The sequence below is a fragment of the Dipteris shenzhenensis genome, chromosome 24 (assembly GCF_047967505.1).
Source record: "Dipteris shenzhenensis isolate YYH24624 ecotype China chromosome 24, Dip_SZ_1.0, whole genome shotgun sequence".
In the NCBI taxonomy this organism is placed as follows: Eukaryota; Viridiplantae; Streptophyta; class Polypodiopsida; order Gleicheniales; family Dipteridaceae; genus Dipteris; species Dipteris shenzhenensis.
The window spans coordinates 1,457,543-1,478,908 of NC_141619.1; positions in this window are offsets into that span (position 1 = coordinate 1,457,543).

Below are 21,366 nucleotides of genomic sequence, written 5' to 3' on the forward strand. Positions count from 1 at the left end.
ATGTAATTTTGGATTGTTGTAGGAGGCATTTGAGGGCTTGTTTATAGTAGCTTCGGTCGAGATCACTCACTCACACATTACCTTGGCCAAGTAGAAGGGTCCTTTATAGTTATCCATTAAAAGTTTTTGCCACGAGGCACTGAGGACCTCTTGAAGTGCAAGGCCTTGTCATGAGTGATTGGTCATGTTGACATCAATCGGAATGCTGACAAGGTCATTTTAGTCAACTGCATGGCTGCCCTCAACACGGTTGGAACCAATTTTCAAGCTATGGCATTGAGGGCAGCATCCATGTCCTTGGCCAACAGCAATGACAATAACCTTGACACTCTATCGACTAGGTTTAGAGCTAGCAGTCTATTCAGGAATTCAAAGCCCGATATTCTCAATGTTTTAGAGAAGAGAGAAAGGCTGTGAAGCCTTATTGTATACAACTTTTATTTTATGTGAATACATATATACTTTTTCTGCAGTGTCCCATTTTGAGTTCTTTTACAAAATTTGTTTCATGTTGTCATTGTATTATGTAACTTTAGCCTTCAAAACTATACAAAACATTTTGGAAGCTTCTTTGTATCAATCAGCTCATGCTGAAAGTAAAGCTTAATATAAAATATTTGATAAGTCTCTTTAACTAAGATTCATGGAAACTTGAAGCTGTAGCTAAACTTATTGGTAGAACATAATAATACATGTATTATCATTGAGAATAAAATATCAAGCATATGAATAATACACAAAGACTCAGCAAATGATGCACTAAATAAGAAGCTCGTCAGTAAAGTATACACTAAATAAAAACTAGCTTGCAACAATGGTCCTGTGCTCTTGGTTCTCACGGATATGACTGGTAGGCATTGGGAATTCTCTTTATCTAAATTTTTGTGGAGTCATGAAGCTAAAGAAGTTTGCTTTCTGTGATTGAGCCTCTTATTGCTATGGATCTAGGAATGTGAAAGCATGATATGCTAGTGTGTTAAGATCTAAGGAAACATGAATATTGTGACGCTCCAATTTTGTATATGAAATATTTTGGAATATATATAACAGATAGTGTTCAAAAAGGATGGTTTTGATGTTTTGAAGGTTTTGGGAAAGTTTGGTGTTGGTCGAAAAATTTTGGTTTTTGTCCATTATGGTGTCGACTGGATTTTGCGGCTTGATTTTGAGTTGATTAAAGAAATAATTTGAAGAAACTCTGTATGAGAGAGTTTTAGATCTTGTTGATTAGAAAAACTTTGTCCTATTAAAAATTTGTGGCTCACTCATTTGCATGCTTGTATGGAGGTCAGAAGTTGCTAACAAAGTGGTTTTGAGCTAAAAGTGCATCTAGATTTCCGAGTCAAGAGTTGCAGGCATTAGATGGAAGTTGAGATGGAAGAGTTAGCCATGAAAGGTCAGATACAAAGGGAAAGAAGAGGGTCCGATCTTCGAGATGAGCTATTGAGCTTGTCAATTGGATCTACGAGGCACACGTGGTGATGCTCCGAACAGGGCCGTTTTCATGCATTTGCTATCATAAGCGCACACTAAAAGAAGGTGAAAAGCACATGCACGCTTTTTGAGAAAATCTATTTTTGGCCGATTTTGGAGGTTTTTGGTGGCTTATTTTGGACTCGTGAAAGGGTATAAAAGAAGAGGAGATCATCAGAAGGAGAACACACAATCCAACGCACGTATATCGAGGCTGAGTGAAAGAGAAGAGAAGGCATGCATCTCGAGGTTGCTCGAGTGAAGAGAAGGCACGCATATCGAGGTGCTGTGAAAGTGACAATAGCGCATGCGAATCGAGGCAGTGCAAAGAAGAAGATCAGATCAAGATATTTTGAGAGTGAGAGTGAGAGTGAGATAGCTCGGAGGTGGACGGGAGGTATTGAGCTCCTTCATGGAGTGATTCTTCTCCAAAATTATTATAAAGACTCATCAGTTTGATTCATACTGCAATCTCTCTTCTTGTTCATTCGTGATCATTATCTTGCTATAATTTTGATCGTGATTATGAAAGAACAGTGCGTGACAAGTGGTATCAGAGCACGGTTTTGATGTTAGACAACGAGGCAATTATGAAGAAACTAGAAGAACAAGATTCATTGATTCAAAGGCTAACCATGGAATTAAATACATTGTCCAAAGGAAAAGGCGTAGCGGATGATGGAGCTAGTGGTGCTGCTACTGGCAGAAATTCAAAAGATGAAGAGGTCTATGTCGAGCTTGGTGCCAGGGTACCGAGTCGAAGGAGACAAAGAGGTGAGGAAGATGTTGCCAAATCTGCTCTTTTACAAGTTTTTAAGAAAGTGAAACTCTCTAAATTTGATGGTGAGAAGAAGACCGGGGAAGATTTGGAAGCATGGCTCAAAGAACTTGAAGATTTCTTTGCCCTATGAGAGTTTGATGAAGCGGGAAAGGCTAAGATCACGGCACTACAGTTATGTGGAGTTGCAAAACTATGGTGGAAGTTGCGTGTGCAAATCCGACAACGTCAAGATCAACCCATCACATGGGCTAAATTCAGAACTGTAGCTGAAAAGAGGTATTGTTCTCCACATTATTATATGGAAAAGAAGATGGAATTCTATAATTTTAAGCAAGTACAAGAGGGGAAACATAATCTCTATGTGGATGAGTATAAAGAGAAGTTCCTGCAATTACATAAGTACGCACTTGAGGTCATAGGTGAAGCTCTTACTCACAAATTTGTGGAAGGGCTTAAGCTGGAAGATCTTTTATATATGATGAAAGGAACAGGATCAAGTGATTTCTTGGATGCTGTGGCGAAGGCCGAAAACTTTGAAAAGATGGAAGAATATAACCTAAGAAAGATAGCAAAATCAAAGTTCATTCCAACAGGTCATCGTTTTCAAGGGTCACAAGGTTCAGGTATGCCTCAACGAAAACCTAATTATTCGAATATGCCTAGATTTCAAGAGAGGAGTAGCCAACCTAGGTACAACCAAGTGGGAAGGCCAAACTTTAATAACCGAAATCAAAATCAGAATCAAAATCAAAATCAAAGAAATAAAGGAGTTTCAAATCAGAAAACCCAAGAAAACGCACCTTGGAAAAGTGATCTAGAGTTTATTGAATGGGCAAGAAGATTGGGATTATGTTTCCGATGTGGTGAGCAAGGTCATCGAACATTTGAGTGCCCGAATAAAGCAAAATTTAATTTTATGAAAGGACCAATGATGGGAGCAAAGATGAATCAGACGAATCCAACCATCGACGAAGCAGGGGACAAAGGTAAGTGCTTGGAACCTATAAGATGTATGGCATTTTCCACAACTCATATGCATGCGTCTGTGATTAAAGTGATGGGAAAATTTGGGAATCAAAACATAAGTTTTCTTATTGACTCCGGTAGCACTCATTGTTTTATATCCTCGAAATTCCTAAAGACTCTAAACATAGAAATTAGGGATCAAGTCAGAAGACTAGTCCAACTTGCTAATGGAAAATTACATTATACTCAAGGGCTTCTAGAAAATCTTTCCTTTAGTTTAGCACAGAGGAAGAGTAAGGGAGATTTTTATGTTATTGAGATGGGGAAGTGTGACGCTATTATTGGAATGGATTGGTTAAATGTAAACAAAGAAGTTATTGATTGTGGAGAAAGGACCATTAGTCTTCTTAATGAAGATGGCAAAGATAAAATTATTGAAGGAGCAGAAAGAGATAGTAAAGCTTCTCTCATATCAGCCATGAAATTGCTGCGAGGAGTAAGACAGGGCTGTGACACATTCCTCGTCTTTGCTGATAAGTTAAAGGAGGGAAGTGAAGATGAGAAAGTACCACACTATGTTACAAAACTCCTTGAAGAATTTTCTGATGTGTTTCCTGATGATTTACTTGGGATGCCACCGCCTAGACATCTTGACCATGCTATAGAGTTAGAACCAGGCACAAGTCCTTATTATCGGGCTCCCTATAAATTTAATGTGGATGAACTAAAGGAGTTAAAGCTTCAACTGGATGACTTGTTAAAGAAAGGTTTTATAAAGCCTAGCGTTTCTCCTTGGGGTGCTCTAGTCTTATTTCAAAAGAAAAAGGATGGAACTTATAGGCTTTGCATTGACTATAGAGGATTGAATCGGCATACTATAAAGAATAAGTACCCTCTACCTCACATTGATGAATTGTTGACCCAATTGAATGGTGTCACAGTGTTCTCTAAAATTGATTTGCGATCTGGTTACCATCAGATTCGTATTAAGGAGGAGGGCATTCCTAAAACTTCTTTTAGAACTCACTATGGCCATTATGAATTTACTGTGCTTGCTTTTGGCTTGACCAATGCACCCGCTACCTTCATGTGTCTAATGAATGATGTATTCCATGAGTATTTAGATGACTTCATTCTAGTTTTCTTGGATGACATTTTTGTATATTCCAAGAATGGGGAACAACATGAACAACATCTAAGGAAAACACTTGAAAAGTTATGGGAGCATAAACTTTATGGGAAAAAGAGCAAATGTTTCTTTGCTAAAGACAAGCTTGTGTATTTGGGTCGTGTGATTTCAAAAGATGGTATTCATATTGATCCTCACAAAGCAAGGCTTATTTTGGAGTGGCCTAGACTGAAAAATGTAAGGGAGGTAAGAGGCTTTATTGGCTTAGCACAATATGAGAGAAAACATATCAAAGATTTCTCAAAAATAGCCTCTCCACTTACTGATTTGACAAAACTTGACAAGCACTTTATATGGACGGAGAAATGTCAACAAGCTTTTGATACTATAAAAGACAAAGTGGCTGAAAATTGTATTCTCAAGATACCCGAGTTGGGTAAACCTTTTGTACTGACATGTGATGCTAGTGGTACCCAACTTGGATGTGTACTTTCTCAAGATGATCGTGTAGTGGAATATGAGTCTCGAAAATTAAGGAAGCATGAAGAGAACTATCCCATGCATGATCTCGAATTGGCTGCCGTTGTTCATGCATTGAAACATTGGAGACACTTTCTACTTGGTGTAAAGTTCCAACTTCGAACGGATCATGAAAGTTTGAAGTACCTCTTCACTCAACCATTATTGAATAATAGGCAAAGAGGATGGATGAATCTTCTTTCCAAGTATGACTTTGAAATTAAGTACATTGAAGGAAATGAGAATAGGATGGCTGATGCTTTAAGTAGAAGACCTTTCGTGAATGCCATCACCCTTATTCATTCCGATCTTGTAGAAAACATTAGAAATGAACTTGAAGATGATGTTTTTTATGCACCTATGCTTCAAAAGATTGCTCAAACACCTTGTGAAAAGATTGAAGGAAAGTTTCATTTGGTGAATGGTAATTTGTATTGCCATAATAGACTGTGTACCATGTGATTCGCATCAAGAGGCAAATCATATATGTTCTGATGTCTCTCTAGAAAGGATACTTCATGTTCGAGATGGTTCCACTTTTATTGTTGATTTTGTTGCTACTGGTAACATGACATATCAATCTCAATGGTTACATAATTATCATGCTCTTCCTCACAAGAAATTGGTTTATCTTGCTGATGACACTGCTTGTCAAGTCATGGGCATTGGAGATTTATATCTTGGCACTTTTTCTTCAACAAGAGTCTTGCTAGGTGTTCTCCATGTTCCAAATCTTCAGAGAAATCTTCTTTCTGTTGCACGACTTGTTGATCTTGGTCTCTTTATTGGCTTTGACCACACCTCGGGGGGGTCAGCCATCATATGTAACCCTATCACGTGAGTTCAACAGAAGGATATTTTTAATATCTAAATTTTACAGAAATAAATTTACATAAGGGAGTATTTAAATTGATTTTGGAAAAAATTTTCAAATTTATATAGAAAAAGGGTACATTTTATTAATGGAAAAATTACAGATAAGGGATTTTACAAATAGGCCTTGAACGCATGTGATATTGAGCGTTTATACATAGTGACCCCCCCGAGGACTACACATAGTGTCGGATTGAAAAAGATGGACATACCATAGTAGTTGCTCCTCGAAATGGTAACCTCTTTCAACTTTCCTTAAATGATGATATTACTAATGTGGTTATAGCCCCTGGTGATCTGGACTGCAAGCTATGGCATCATCATTTTGTTCATTTAGTTTTTGCCAAGCTACTTGCTATAAATCATCATGATCTTGTGGATGGTATGAATCTCCCAATCGTCCTCACATGGGCCTATGTGAATATTACGCTCTTGTCAAGCATCATCGAAAACCCTTTCATACATCTACTTCAACTCATTTATATGCTTTATTGGATCTTATTCATGCTGATATATGTGGACCTTTTCCTCCATCCAAGTCTTTCTACAGGTATTTCATTACTTTCATTGACGATTGGTCAAGATATACAATTGCATTTCTCTTGCAATGTAAGTTAGAGGCCTTATCAGTATTCAAGCAATATAAAACTGCTGCAGAATGTCATACTGGTTTTTAGATCAAGACCCTTCGTGGTGACAATGGTGGAGAATATATTTCTAATCTTTTTAATGACTATTGCATTAAGTGTGGCATTCATCGTGAATATATTGTTTGATACTCTCCTCAACAAAATGCTCACGCAGAGCCTAAGAATCACACTTCTCTTGATGCTATGCGATGTATGCTCCTTCATTCTAGATGAAAGTCTTGTGTCCATATCTCTCCTCTTTGTCTTCCTCTCAACAAAGAGAAGAAGGGTTGAAGATAAGAATAGTAGAGAAGAGAAGAGAAGAAAGAAGAAGAGTAGGTAAGAGAAGGGAAGAAAGAAAGAAAGAAGAGAAGAGCACATAAGTAAAAAGAAAAGAGGAAAGAGGAAAGAGAATAGAATAAGAGTAGTAAGAGAAAGAAGAGCAGAGAAGAAAAGAGAAGAAAGAAAGAAGATAAGAACATAAGAAGAGCAGAGAAGAAAAGAGAAAAGGCAAATCCCTCATACAATCCTTTATTTTCCTCTTTCCCTATCACACCCTCATGCTTGATATTCTGAATTTCCCTCATGCAATCCCTTGTTTCCATCATGCAAGCCCTCTTTCCATATGCATGTATAAAAGAGTTATGCATATGCATAAAAGAGTTATGCATGTGCATAAAAGAGTTATGCATGTGCATATAAGAGTTATGCATATGCATATAAGAGTTATGCATATATCAAATCTTTATTCATATGAATTTATCCTATGCTTATCAACTTGCAATCCCTTATTTCCATCATGCATGCCCTCTTTCCCTATCAACGACCTAATGCTTTATCCCAATTTCCCTCATGCAATCCCGTGATTTCCATCATGCATGCCTTCTTTCCCTATCCCGCCCTAATGCTTTATCCCAATTTCCCTCACATGTGCAATCTCTTATTTCCATCATGCATTCAATCCCTCATGAATGATTAAGGCATTGAAAATCCAACTTAAACATGCATGCAAGAGAAGAGAAAGAGAAGGAGAAGAACAAGGAATGAATATGGGAAAAAGGAAAAGAGAAGGAGAAGGAAAAGGGAAGGAGAAGGAGAAGAAGAAGTTTAACAAGGAAAATGGAAAAAAGGAGACAGGAAAATTGAATGGGAAGGAGAACTCGGGGGGTTCACCTCCCAAAATTTGTGTACCATGTGCATTCGAAAGGAGGGGCATTTTAATTATAACTTTCACAAAAACACAAAGCAACTATAGACGCGCTTGGTAGATGTGCAAAATAGCGGGCATGTCTATAGGCGTTGCTTTAGTAGAGGAATTATGGGTGCATCTAAAGTCGCTTCTAAAAGCTCGTCTATTTGCGTGTAAATTGACGCGTGTACTTGCGCATCTAAACTGAGAAAATACGGGCCCGTCTAACATCACGTTTATCAGCGCGTCTATTTGCACGTGTATTAGCGCGTTTATTTGCACGTTTACACTGAGAATCAGACGCTCATTTAGACACGTAGATAGATGCAAACCAGAGAATACAGAAAGTGAGATTTGGTGTAAATCATTGCTTTCCAAACATTGCCCATGATTACCAAAGCACATAATTTTTTGCAAGCCCACATATACAAGAATTAAGTGAGATGAGGAGAATGAGACAATATGTAAAATAGTTTTGCCAATATCAATTATGGGGCTACGGTTCAATCTCATCCTCAATGAGATCAACCCTCGCCAAACTATCTACTTCAAAATCCAAACAAGTGTTTAGATCTACAAATACATTCAACCCACTACTACTTGTGCCACTCATGTCCTCATCGAAATCAGCATCTCGAATGGTAGGCTCATCCTCACGGGTAATGGCCTCAATATCTGTATCTCCTATCTCATGATCATCCTCCTCTCTTGTATCACGGTCATCATCACGTCCATGGCCATGATCATCCTCCATACGCTCCATATTAGTAAATGTACTATACATCACTTTGGAACATGGCATAATAGGTATGACATGCCACCATCTATTATTATCCACCATTGGTTGATAAACAACCTAATTCAAACACAAATACAATCATGTTATTTTTCATGCATCAAATATTTAAAAGCGAGTATTTTTATATGTGTGCACAGTACCTGTTCACATTGTTGCAGTAGTACTAGTGTGTCCTTCCTACTTTGCCAAAACTTTGTGGAGTCAATAGTTGCAAAGCCACTTGCATGGCGTTTGATTGTTGCATTAGGGCCTCTTTCCACCACGTCTTTAAACCACTTTGCATCCAAAACATACACAAAGAAGCATCGAAAGTCAAGCATAATAATATCTTGGATTATGCCACAATAATCATCCATGGCTCCATTGGCTCCCTCAAAGCTAGCAATGACGCCGTAATCTTGTGTGTTTCTCTTATCATCAATCCGTTGTGTTCGAAAATGCTTGCCCTCACACCATATAGCATTGAACATAGTGCACTACACCAAGAAAAAATCAATTAAATAAGCAATTTAAATTATTAAAAGCTCCTAACTTATGCATAACATTCTATATACCGACCTTGCTCATGCATCTCCTAGCATACTCCCATTCTTCCATTGTGATATGCATCCCCTCGTCTTTCTCTGCTTTCACCATTTCATCAAGTAGCCAATCCACATGAATATCCTTTGGAAGTGCTCTTAGATACTAAGGGTATGGCACACGAGATCTGTGGTGTGTATGAAAGAGGGCCCTTTCTTCTTGTCTTCTTGCCTTTGCATCCTCGTATCTTGTCACCCATCTTTTCATCACATCACTATTAAGCATGCAAAAGAGGTTGATACTATTATGCAACTCCGTGTCTATTACTTTGTTGCATCCTTTCCCTTGAGGCACAATAGAGGTCATCCTTAGGTCTTCATCATCTCTCCATAGTCGTGGGAGAGAGCTATCCACATGAACAAGAAACTCAGAAATATATACAAGTGACTCTTGTATCCACCAACCCTTGGCATGCTACCTTCGGGTCTTGCATTTTATCTCACGAAGCCCTTCAAGGTCTTCATGAAGCGCTCTAGGAAGAACACCCATCGTGCATGTATAGTACCGCATATAGCAATCTCATCCACCAAATGCACTATGAGATGTAGTTGGCTTGTGAGAATAGAACATGGAAATGTCTCCTCCACTAAACAAACCACCTCCACTGACATAACTTGAGCATTCTCAAGCATGGTGGGATCTATTTCCTTTGAACTCACATACCTAGAAATGAAAAAGTACAGCATATTAGCAATATGCATTCAAACTTGCATGGACCATTGATACGCATCATATTTTGTATCATGTAAAGTACCTCACAAGCTCGCCCATCTTGTAAATACAATCTTTCACGTGAACTGAACCCATGAGGAGGTGGTTGATTAGTTGCTTATAACTAACTACTCACAAATTTGAAAGGAAAAAGATATTATGCACATAAAATACTTACTTGGAGCATCTTGTGCCAATCATGAGATTTCAAGCCATATAATTACTCTACACCTCTTTTCTTGCTCTTTGTAAAGGCTCCCTTCAAACACCTCATGCATCCAGTGGGAAAAGCATTCGAGTAATTGACCCACTAGCATAATTCACCATGTTTGCAAAATAGACTTTAAAGCTTACTTGAGTAATGCATTCAAACTTGCATTGCTCCATCCATAGATGGTTTGCAAGTTTAGTAACTCAAGGGAGGCACATAGAACAGAGAATGTGCACCCCTCAGACAGTGGATTGGATGGTGCAGTAAAAAGATCGTCCTGCTCCATGCTATCATCCCTCCCTTGATGTACATATAAATCCCGCACCATATCATCAATCACCTCCTCCTCCACGGCTTCATAAGGTAATGGCGGAGGGCTACTATCACCATCACTTCATGCATCCGTAACAGTCCCTCCTGAAGATCCCACCTCATATCGCCGATGCTTTGCCTCCTCACGGTGAGCATTGCATCCTGTATCAAATTAAAATGGGATCATAACTCAAACATATGAACACCCATAGGTATCTCAATCAACCTTAACTTACAAACCCTTATCCTGTTTACGGTCACATCCCATTCTCCATACTTTGAAATATGATTGAGTGTAATCTTGCATGCACGATACATGTTTCCTTAACATTGATCACACAAACATTTGATTTTTTGCTCCAACCACATTTTGCGAAGGTGGATACAGAGGGTTTCATCCTCACTGGAGCTACTTGTTGAAGATGACATTCTACCAACAAAAAACCCACCAAATTTGCTTTCTTCAAATGTTTAATTTAAACTCTGTGGCATGTCTAAAGGCGCATCTAAAAGCGTGTCTAAGATCGCATTTAAAGGCGGATCTAAACGCGCATCTACTCTGTGTATTTAGACACAGCTATAGACATGCTATTAGATGCAATTATAGATGTGGCTTTTAAACCTGCTTTTAGCGCGCTCGCTTTGCTTTTCTTCACATTACTTGTACTTCGCGCGGCTTGCTTCCTTCCTCATTAGCATCTATCCACAGTTTCGACGCTTAAGAGGAAGGCTCCCATACTTACTTCCAAGCTTACACTTAAGAGGAAGTTATATGGGTATATGACGGGTGCTCTAAACACTCCCCAGGAGTCGGCACTACAGACTCCAAACCACCCCACACCGCTTGAGATCACCCCAGCGGAGTCAGCATAGCCGTCTTATGCCCCTTCCCCCATACCGTCTTATGCCCCTTCCCCATGTCGTCTTATGTCCCTTCTACCATCCCGTCTTATGCCCCTTTCCCCATGCCGTCCTTCTATCTTGCAGAGCCATCGACGTACTCCTGTGCCATCGAGACTCGGTTCTCCAACTACAAGTGGTTAGCGTAGTCCCATGCAGTCTCCAGCTACGAGTGGCCAGCATACGAGCTCAACACGACACGGTAGTAGGTGTAGTAGTAGGGAGAGCGGTGGGGGATGCATGGCACAATGCTTTGGGAGGGGTGGCAGTGGGGACGATGATGATTCAGATGATTTAGACGTGCCTTCGGGTGATGGTACGATTTATTATGACATCACTCAGATAGGAGGCATCTTGATGGATGCGCGAGGGAAGGACATCATGGCCTTCATGCGCTCTGTAATTGCTAACAATGACAGAGATTGCTTTATCCACTACAAAGACCAGCCAAAGAGGTTGGCTGATGAGACCCTCACTGCTGTTCGCTCTAGGTATCCTAACCCCCCCAATCGCCAACTCACAGATAAATGGGCCAAGTCAAAGATTGTTACGATACTTGGCAATAAAAGATCTTCACTTAAGAGGCAGGCACTAGCGGAGCTTGCCAGGCTTGAGACAGGTCAACCACCAAGGGGCCCACCCCACACCGCTCACAAGCATGAGTGGAAGAAGGCAATGAAGTCAGCGAGGGAGGACCCCAGTCTGCAGCACATGGAGGCACGGAGGATCCAGATGAAGGAATATGGAAGCGCACATTTTGGAGCAGGGGGTGTTGAATCATGGGAGGCCCAATTTGTAAGTATCGATCTCAGATTATATTGCTTATGTAGTTTATTAGGAGGTTGTTTCTTTGTACTAATCCCTCCGCAAAGTGTGTCGTCATGCAGCTTGAGATCGTGGGTAGATACCCTACTCCTATGGAGATAGCCTACCACCGCCACCATCGTAGAGGAGATACATGGAGGCACTTCTATGATGACGGGTTGATTACTGAGGAGCAATATACCCGGGCTACTGGAGCGGCCCCCCAGGTAAATTTGATAGTAATTAAATAATGCCAAAATTATAAGTAAAGATTTGATTTTTCATACATTGATATATGTTGTCCCTTGTTTACAGCCCCGTGCACAAGAGGATGAGGAAGACGAGGAAGGAGGCGCAGAAGGGAGCACAGAAGGGAGCGTGGAAGGGAGCGAGGACATGGAGAACATATATTAGTCATAGAAGTAGTGCTAGCTACTCTTTTTTGTACTTAAAGCCACTAGCTTGGCTTCATGCCTCTTGTATATACACTCCTCTTATTTTTTGTACTTGAAGCCACATGACATGGCTTAGCTTCCTTATTTTTTGTACTTGAAGCCACATGACGTGGCTTAGCTTCGTGCTATATGTATATACAAGCACTTTTTGAGCTTTCAATTTTATTGTGTTTTGGAGATGTAATGTTTTATTTGGAATTGTAATTAAAATACGGTTTGCTGTAAGAATTGAATTACACAATGTGGATATGGCATTCTTGTAACTATATAGCATACACAACATACACAGCATTCTGTAAATTTTAAAAAAAAAAAAATAAAGCGCGTCTATCAGTGCGTTTATAAATGCATCTATTTACACGTCTGTCTGTTCGACAAGCGTTTATATTTGCATCTATAAACGCATTTACAAGCGCATCTATTTAGGTGTCTAAGTGCGCGTCTATACACGCGTGTGTCTAATATATAGACGCGCTGATAGACGCGAGTCTCCAGATGCGAAAATAGATGCGCAAACAGACGCGCCCGTAAGTTTTTTATTATATTCAAAAAAGCAATCTGTGTGCACGTCTATGGGTGCTTTGTCTTGTTGTGTTTGGAAAAAATTTAACAAGTTTACAATAACAAGAAGGGGTTTTTAATTCAACTTTAGAGAAAAATCCCTTAGTTTATAATTAAAGAGTGGTTGATTTATTGGGTGAAAAAATTTAGTTGAGGGGTTTTTTTAATACCCCTTGAACGCACATCATACCTAGGATTTCTTGGTGTTGCACCTCCCGAGAAGGAGAAGGAGAAGGAGAAGGAGAAGGGAGATTGGAAGGGAAACGAGAACGAGAAGGGAAGGAGAAGGAGAAGGAGAAGGAGAAGGAGAAGGAAATGGAGATGGGAAGGAGAAGGTTTTAGGAAGGAGAAAAATATCGTAGCGCATCTAGACATGTGTCTATTAGCACGTCTATAGGCACAGGTGCATAGTTAAGAAAACAATATATATATATATAATATACATATATATATATATATATATATATTTTTTTTTTATTTTTATTTTTTTTTTTTTTTTTTTTTTTTTGACGCGATGTTAGACAAACTATGACAAAGAATCTCAACAAAAATTGACAATGACAGACTAACCGACCCCCACATAGAACAAAAGTGCCCAAAAACATTCTTTCCTGTAGGTGACAAAGGATGAATGTGAAGAAAATAACTTTCAACAAGTACAAGAAGCATCATAAATTGAGAGAGAAGAGCAACTAACAAGAGACTTACCTTGGATAGAGGTATGAAAACTTCTTCCCCTTCCTCTCAAAAGCTTCTTCTTCTTCTCTTGTGGCTTCCTGCTTCACCCTCTTCTCTTGTATGCTTGGAGATGGATGTGTAATCTGCGTGGAGATGAGTTTCTCTTGGACATGGGCATAAAACTTAAAAGGAATTCAAGAGTCGTAGACTAGTGAGGAAATGAACAAAATGTAGGTTTAAAAATCAGTTAACTGCATCTAAAAATTACATGTCTAACTAGTTATCGCATCTAAATAGACACGGTGATAAATGTGTTACACAGTTTTGGGGTAAAAATTGCAAGCACTATCATTTTGGCTCAGGGGGTGCACTACTAAAAAACCCTACGTATCATGTGCGTTCAAAGGGTATTAAAGAAACCCCTCAATTGAAATAGTTTTTCCAATAAAACCACCCCTCTTTCCTTATGAACTAATGGATTTTTTCTAAAAGTAAAATAAAAAACCCCCTCCTGTTATCATAATCCTTTTAAATTTTTTCCTAAAGGTGCATTAAAATACCCCTCCTTTTGAATGCATGTGGTATACTAAATTTTTTTAAGGTGAACCACCCGAGCATTTTGGACTTTCATTTTAAGTTGTTATTATTTGTAGGATGTCTTCATCTTCAATAAGCAACTCTATTGGAAAATGAATCCCTCTGTATCCACCATCGAGAAATGTGGTTGGAGTTAAAAATCAAAAGTATGTGTGATTGATGTCGAGGGAATATGTATCATGCACGCAATCACATATCAAAGTATGGAGAATGTGATGCGACCGTATCCATGGTAAGTGTTAAAGCATTGAGGTTGATTTAGATACATGTGGGTGTTCAAGTGTTTGATTTATGATCCTTTTCTAATTTGATACAAGATCCAGTGCCACACCCGCATATGTTGCCATATGCTCATCCTAAGGAGGCGAAGCGTCGACGATATGAGGTGGGATCTTCAGGAGGACATTATGGATGCATGGAATGATGGTGGTGATAGTAGCCCTCCAACATTACCTCATGAGGCCATGGAGGAGGATGTGGTCAATGATATGGTGCGAGATTTATTTGCCCATCTATTCTCACAAGCCAACTCCATCTCATAGTGCATTTGGTGGATGAGATTGCTATATGCAGCATTGTACATGCACGATGGTTGTTCTTCGTCGAGCACTTCATGAGGCAAAATGCGAGGCCCAAAGGTAGCATGACCGAGGGTTGGTTGGTACAAGAGTAACTTGTATATTTTTTTGAGTTTCTTATTAATGTGGATAGCTCTCTCCCACAAATATGGAGAGGTTTGTATTTGTGTTTGAATAGGTTGTCTATCAACAAAGGGTGGATAATAATAGGTGGTGGCTGCACATCATACCTATTATGCCACATTCAAAATTGATGTATAGTAAATTTACTTATATGGAGCCACATTCAAAATTGATGTATAGTTAATTTACTTATATGGAGCTTATGGAGGATGATCACAGCCATGGAGGTGATGATAATAGTGATACAAGAGAGGAAGATGATCATGAGATAGGAGATACAAATATTCAAGCCATGATCCATGAGGACAAGCCTGCCATTGGTGATGCTAATTTTGATGAGCAGAGTAGCACAAGTAGTTGTGGGCTAAATGTATTTGTAGATCTCTACATTGGTTTGGATATTGAAGTAGATAATTTGGCAAGGGTTGATCTCATCGAGGATGAGATCGACCATCATTGTATCATCCAAATTTCTTACATATTGGCAAAACTATTTTATATAATATCTCATTCTCCTCACCTCACTTAATTTTTGTATATGTGCGTTTGGCAAGAAACATATTATCGTGTGTGACACGTGCATAGCATTGATATTTTTATTAAATTAGGTGATTTGGTAGCCATGGGAAATGTTTGGCAAGCAATGATGCACATTTATAAGCCTACAGTATAATTTCAAACTCTTTTGTGTCTTTATAAATGCGTCTAAATGTGCATCTATTTTATAGTGTAGACATGCTAATAAACACATGTATAACCATGTTGATAGATGTGTCAATAATTGTGCTAATAGACACGCCCATATTTTCATTAAGTTTATTGGCACTTATAGGAGCGCTCGCTATTTTGCACATCTATCAATGCATTGTGTTGTTGTGGCATAGCACGTGGGTTCCATAAAAGAAGTTTTTTAAATCCCCTTTTTACACATTTTTCACTTACACAAGGGCATCATATAAAGGGGTTATTCACAAATTCAATACAAAAAGGGTATTTTAATTCAAGATAAATTTATAGAAAATTGGTTTTACAAATAGGACATAATATGTAGTGTTTGTGCGTAGTGACTCGCCTGAGCATGTGTGTGATATACATAATTAAATTCTCACATGCATTATTAGTGGTAACCAAACCATGGCAATGATAATAACTAGAGGGATGAGAGATGTTTCCAAGAAAACTAACACAAGGTTTGTAACGAGGGGTATAACTATAGGCCTAAGCTCTAAATTATCTTTTCAATACCCTTAAAAATGAAATGATGTTTTTAACTATAATAAATGTGTATATAGAAGAAATTAGGGAATATTCACGTTGTAGTTTTTAGATTTTCACTTTATTTTGTGGTCTATATGTTTCATACTTTTAATGCATATCTCAAAATTTGACCTACTCCCACATAAAAGAAGAGCTTTGTAATGATACTTTATATGACATATATACTATCATCATGATGGGACTAAAAATGGCATAATCTTAAGAAATACGACATGTTAAATTCAAAATATTATTTTGGCCATAAAACACTATGCAAGTCCTATTGGAGGAGTCGAAGAAGAACAACAAACTTTGACATTTTTGTGTAGCTAATGTATTTATGGCTTTGACTCTTCTTCACAAAAATTACTTTATTGAATGAAGACCTATGTCATTTGAGGTCATTAATAAAAAGAATCATTGGAGAACGTGATACAACAAGAATAATAAGAAGGATTAGGAAGGTTACATGTCAAAGACCAATTGCAATAGTGTGAGGCATGACCTCAATGCACTCTAGTTCTTTTCTATGGTTTGCTATTATCATATTTTAGCACTTTTTTCATCAAAATATTTTTATTCTCCCTTTTTGAAAGGATACTATATATGGGAACATATTCCATTTTGAAGAAAGTCTACATGTGAAATTTTTACACTTTCTAGCTTGGGGAGGTGACCTTGGGAAATGTAAGTATACCAAGAGAGTTCAAAATGAGGGCTTCTTTTATTATTGAAACTTACAAAATTACTTATTAAGCAGTGGTAAGTTTATGCAATATTTTGAAGCTGATAGGTAGGATGCATTTATTCTCCACATTTCATGTTATGTTCTTTATAGTGATCATGATGTGTAAGAGCACGTAGCTCATATAATTTTGTACATGTTAACTAACCCCAGTTGCTTCACTCTTCACCACACATGAGTCCTTGTATTACTGCTTTAAGATTCCATGCTTGATTATTTGATATATAGCACCTAGCAATTTGTTCATGATCAAAATTTGATTCTCAACACTTACTTTTCAATCAAAATGAAATTTTGAAAGCAAGGAGAGACATGGAAAATACCTTGGCATTAGTAAAAATCTCAGGGGATTCAATTGTCACTTGCATAATTTTTTTATACTACATGGGTTTAAGGAGTTTGGAATTCTAAATATATGGAATAAGGGGGAATAGGATTCTTTTTTCTTAAATGAAGTGGAATAGGGGAAAAGACAAGTTTTTTGGGTGTGTTTGTGTGTTTATACAACATGAAGCATCCCTCACATCTTGGAGGATACCATGATGTATACTTACAACTAGTAGGACTGGAGAGCACACACCCATAAGAGAGTGATGTTTAAATAACTCACACTATGAACATTGAAGCTCATGAAAGAGCAGATCAGAAATGGAATGCAAGGAGAGAAGTAGGACCAAAGTTTTTCTCACCATTTCTACCCAAAAAAAGTTTGTGCTCACCATAGAGCATCCGAGGCAGTGGATTTCTACATGTTTTGGGAGGTCTACCTAACCTTTGGCATTGATGCCTTCTTAAAGAGAGTTTTTGGCTCAAGTTCGTGCAATATATTCCAAGGTTATTTTGAAGTGTTCTATTGTTGTCTATCTCCTAAGCTGGTATTTGTAAGTTCTATCTTATGGACATAAAGTTTAAGTTTTGAATTTTAGATTTCCCTCATCCTCTCTAAGATTCTTTTACTACACAGTGCAACTTAGCCATTTAATAATTCTGTTGCATGGAGAAACTAGCGAAGGTTCTAGGTTTTATAACAAGACCTTTTTGTTGCCTTGAGTAATACATTTATTGATCATGTGGTGACATTATGTACTAGATGCTAGATGTATGAAATGGCTATACACAAGCTTACCAATTCCAACAGGTGCCAAATCTAGCTATAGAGCAATATACACGATCCATATTATTCCTTACCATGCTAAGCTATGTTTCCAATATCATGATGAAAAAATGTTACTGCACCTTTAAGAAAAAAATCATCCTTTAACCATTGCACTTATTTGCACACAAAACAATGAAAATGAATTCCTGGACATAGTTAAATAAATGGTGAACCCTCACTTGTATCACATCAAAGAGTATGCCAAGAAACGTCATGGTGCAAGTTGTGCATGAACTAGTTTATCATGGGAAACCATTCACCTTTATGGCTTCAAACTCAATGTTAAACAAATCTACACTTTTACATCTGATCCACCGCTATCCCATCACTACCTTATTTTGTTCTTGTTCCTAACTATCTCCAAAGATGTGGCAATTACCTCCCATGATTGTAAAGTGGTCCATATGCTACAACACCTTAATTGGTTAGGCAATTTGCCCAATTCGCCCATGTGAGATTTGTGTTTGTCCCACAATGATTCAGCTTATTGTCACATTTATAAGACTTGGATTAGGACACATAAATAATATTGCATGATTGCTTGCAATCCGAGGTAATGGATCGATCTTCACGGAGGTTAAGCCCAATAGCTCCCTAGTTGAAAAAATCATTTTTAAGAAGTTTAGTAACTCAAGCACTTGCTCAGCTGAGCATTTTTGGATGGATAGAACACGTTTTTATAACACGATTTTGTAATATAAGCTTGTTAATGCATGCAAACTTGTTATGAATATTGGTCTTGTGATTGAATACTATATTCTTATACTAACAAAACACCTTTTTGTAATATAAGCTTATTAATATAGACAAACGTTCTATGAATTTTGGTGTTATGAATACTTATTTGTCTTATTTGAAGAATCTCAATATATATGGATCCAATCTCAGCTAAGGTTTAGGGTTTCCCTTATTGTCTTTTTAGGATTCTCCTTAATTCAAGGGCTTCAAAAAATATTTTGCATGGATTTGGTTGGTAGGCTTAACCATCATGGCAGTTGACATGGCGGTTTGAGCTCGGTATATGGAGTATTGTGACTCCAGGATTGATTGTATTTCAGTTTACTCCTCTCTATAGAATTAATCTTGATTTCAAGGTTCGAAGCATCTCAAGGGGTATCAAAGCAGGTTGAATTCTTGATTGTGAGTGAGAGATATGGCTGACCGTGATGAGGTTCAACGGAGGATGTCCAAACAAGATCTTTTGATTCAAACACTTATTGAAGAGCTAAAATGGATAAAAGGCAAGGCTTTGGTAGATACTTCCTAAAGAAATGAGAGAAATGGAGATCTCAACAACAGTATTTATGTAGAAATACCTCGAGATGATGATGCTACAAGACCAAGACCATGGAAGAGGACACAAATGGAGGAAGATGATGTTGAGGATGATGTTGCAGATCCAAGACCTTGTAAGAAATCAAGAATTGAAGAGGATGTTACTGAATCATAGCTCTTAGGCAAGTCTTCAAGAAGGCAAAACTTTCAGAATTTGATGGTGGAAAGAAGACTGGATCGAAGAAGGTCATGAAGCTTGGTTGGAAGAGCTTGAAGATTACTTTGCCCTGCAAGAATTTGATGAGGTTGGAAAGGCGAAGATTTCATCTCTTCAACTCAGCGGAGTCGCAAAGTTATGGTGGAAGTCTCATCTACAGGTTAGAGAAAAACCAAGTGAACCTATCATTTGGGAAGAATTTCGTTTTGCAAGTGAAAAGAGGTATTGCTCCCCCACTATTACATGGAGAAAAAAATGGAATTAACTTTAAGTAGGTTCAAGAGAGAAAGCACGATCTTTTTGTAGATGGCTATAAGGAAAAGTTTCTCTGATTGCATAAATATGCACTTGAAGTGACAGGTGACTCTCTTACACAGAAGTTTGTAGAAGGTCTTAAGGAGGATCTTTTATACATGATGAAAGGGATTGGATCCAAGGACTTCTTAGATGTTGTGTCCAAGGCAGAAAGTTTTAAAAAATTAGAAGCAGACAATAAACTGAAAGTGATAAATACAAAGATGATTCCAACAGGTCATCCTTTTCCAAGAGTTCAGAGTTCAAATATTTCCCAACAAAGATTAGATTTTTCAAGTGCCAATAAATTTCAAGGATGGAGGGAACAACACGATGGTAGAAATCTTAGAAATCAAAGAAGATTCATTCCTTATAGTCAGGAGGGCATCCAAAGCAAAGATCAAGCTAATAAAGTTGCCAGGAACCAAAAAGGTCAACAAGCATCTCCTTGGAAAAATGATCTGCTTTTATTGAACGAGTATGAAGGGTGGGATTGTGCTTCAGGTGTGGAGAACAAGGACAGCGAACATTTGAATGTCCAAATAAAGCCGAATTCAATTTTGTCAAAGGATCCAGGATGGAGGCTAAGATGGGCGAGATGAATTCAACAATCGACGAAGCTAAGAAAGAAGGTAAGTCATCTGAACCTACAATGAAATGCATGGTTTCTTCTACATCTCATGCACATGCCACTATCATTAGAGTAAAAGGGAGGATTGGTGCTCACGACATAAATTTCCTAATTGATTCGGGTAGCACAAACTGTTTTATCTCTCCTAAACTCATATGGACACAACACTTAGAAGTTGGGAATAACATAAGAAAACCTATCCAATTGCTAATGGGAAAATACACTATACCCAAAGTCTTATTGAAAATTTACATTTTACCTTTGCACATACAAAGTGTAAGGGGAATTTTTATGCCATAGACATGGGGAAGTGTGACACCATAATTGGAATGGACTGGCTATCTGAAAACAAATTCTCAATTGACTATGGAAAGAGAACCATAAGCTTTTCTAGAATAGATGGTAGAAATCAAGTTATTCAAGGAGAGGAAAGGGATAGTCAAGCTTTTCTTCTTTCAGCCACATGAAATTGTTAAGAGGAATGAGACAAAGTTGTGATATATTCTTAGTATTTCTTGAAAAGATTGAGGAGGAAACCCAAAATATTGAGGGAGAGGATCAAAAGGAAGAACAGGCTAAATATGTTCAAAAACTCCTTGATGAGTTTTTTTATATCTTTCCAGGTGATCTACTAGGGATGCCACCCCCTCAACATCTTGACCATGCTATAGAACAAGAACCAGGAACTTGACCTTATTGTAGGGCCCCTTATAGATGATCCATTATGGAGCCTTTTTTATTATTTATTTAAACAACTCTCTACCTGCTATCCTCGAGCTGAAAGTCTAGGTTTGTGCACACTCTTTAATGTTTTCCATGAAGACAATTATCCTTGGGTTTGCAAAACTACAACACAAAGTCCTTTAAATTGCCTCCAATCCTTACTAGCCCTTAACAAGTCTACATAATAATTGTACTACA